The sequence below is a fragment of the Podarcis bocagei genome (assembly GCF_964188305.1).
Source record: "Podarcis bocagei genome assembly, chromosome: 10".
Taxonomy (NCBI): domain Eukaryota; kingdom Metazoa; phylum Chordata; class Lepidosauria; order Squamata; family Lacertidae; genus Podarcis; species Podarcis bocagei.
Window position 1 is genome coordinate 45,932,315 of NC_138135.1, and position 2,239 is coordinate 45,934,553.

Below are 2,239 nucleotides of genomic sequence, written 5' to 3' on the forward strand. Positions count from 1 at the left end.
TTAGTTGTGTGCCTGTGTACATTTAAAAAAAAAATCTTACAAGCATATCACTAGGATGTTTTTGCTGAACAGGACCAGCCCCCGAGGGTTATGTGCGCAAGCACCATTGAAATGCCTTCAGGGTTGTACTCCTGCACAGGTTTGTTTCAGTAGGCATAAACTATCTCAAAGGGCTTTTGCAATACAACTGTAGCACTTTCCTGCCTAGAAACTTTGAAGCTCCAGTAATAATATAACTTTTTAACTGCCTTATCCCCTTAAAAGTAGGACAGGAGAACCTCTGACCATCCATGTTTTTGGAATCGCAGTTGAACATCTGGAAGGCTATAGGTTCGCCATTCCCGGTTTGTTCAAATAAGGTTATAGGATTAGGTACTTCTTTGACATGTTTCACAGGGGCTGGGCGTCTTCAGTTACTCTTTTAAGATGGTCTTTACTTGTAGCTGATTTGAGATTCATCCTATCTCCAGTGTGCTCCAGACAACAAAAAAGAATAAATTTTGTACGCCCAGTTTTGAGTTAAGCTGGTGATTGTCTGACAAACTTCTCAGCTGTAAACTACTAACCAATCTTTATCAGAACATCCACCTGGAAGTTTAGCCAATTTAGGTATGCCATTTGCTTTTTCCTTCACTACTTCCTTATATTCCATCTGGATATGCGTTGGGGAGAAGTAAACTATCACACCCAAAGAAATAAACTTTCAGTCAGCTTGAAACTTTCCCAACTTTACAATTTGTCCAGGACTTCTTCTTTTTTTAGAAGTAGTGTGTCAAAACTATTCAGACTCAGGATAATTGGGCAAACTCAGAGATGCAGAGTTTTGGTGAATGCTCTGAGGCTACTGATGCCCTACTTTCTATTGTAATTCTAGTGCCACCTGAAAAGATGCTTCTGAAAGATGGAAAAACACTTTTGCCTGGCACCTGATAAAGCATGAGGAACCACAGTCAGGAGAAACTGAATAGGCGTCCTAAGCCTTACAACAGAATTCTTTCTGCAAAACAAGGATATATTTAGCCAGGGCCAGCCCACCTATGAGGCAAGATGAAGCAATTGCTTCAGGCAGCAGGGTCCACAGGGGCAGCAGATCCTGATATTGAACTTTCTCTCTTGTCCCTTCCCCCCACCCCACCTTCCTGATGTACATCTTTACTCACCCCTTCCCCGGCAGGGAGGGAGCCACCATTTTGCAGTTTGCTTCAGGTGCCAAAATGTCTTGGGCCAGCCCTGTCTTTAGTACATGGCAGGGTTTTTCACACCAATACCACAATTGCCGGAACAAGTTATATTTCACCACTTAAGGAACAAATGTATTTTCATACTACATACATATATTACCCCCCCCACTGCTGAATATATATCTTTTCCTGTTTATTGGGAGGCCTACTCTTAATACAAGAATTCCAGAAATAGACCTTGGGCTCCCAAGAAGAAATGCAGCATAAAGAACAGTGGGTGCAGGAGCCACATTCTTAAAAGCAAGAAAACCCCTACAAAAAGCTCCCAACTATATATTGTCCTTCATTGGTGGGGGGGGGGGGGGAGTATGTGTGAAGCAAACAAGCATGGGGGGCTGGGATTCCGCAAAGGCTCTGTACAGTTTGTGTGTGGAAAAGATTGAAACATTGCTTATTCAAAGGCAGTAGCTTCACTGTTTAGATGAGTTTTAGATTCTTATTAGAGAGCATATTGATCCTGTGTCAAAGCAGATTCAGTGGAAGAAACGAGTCTCAGAACCTGCAGCTTCCTTAGAAGGAGGGTGGGAGGTGCCTTCTGTTAGTACTCCCTCAAGTACCAGCTGTGAATCCAATAGCTAAATAACTTTCAGCTGGTTACAGGGTGGCTGCTGGGGTAGTCTGATGCAGTGCAACAGATTGTAGGCACAAGTTCAACTGCAGTCACTGAAAAGGCTCTTAACTGAACAAATTCAGTTTTAACTCCATGTAGCAGGATTCATCAAGGCTCCATTCCCTGTACATCTGGCCCGAGGTAAATATGTTCCAGTAACATGTTCTGTTTGTGTATTTCTGGTAGCTCTGCTTTTCCACAAGGAACAAATTTGGCAAGTTTGTAGGAAAGGATAAAGACAGGCAGCCAACGCCTTTAAAATTACAGTTCGTTTTAAGTTCAGCATTTCCCAACACTAGTTTGGCAACTTCCATGCACGTTGAGTTGCTTTTAAAGGAATTTATTTTGCACAGAGTAATATGAGCAATTACATTTTGCAACATTCCTA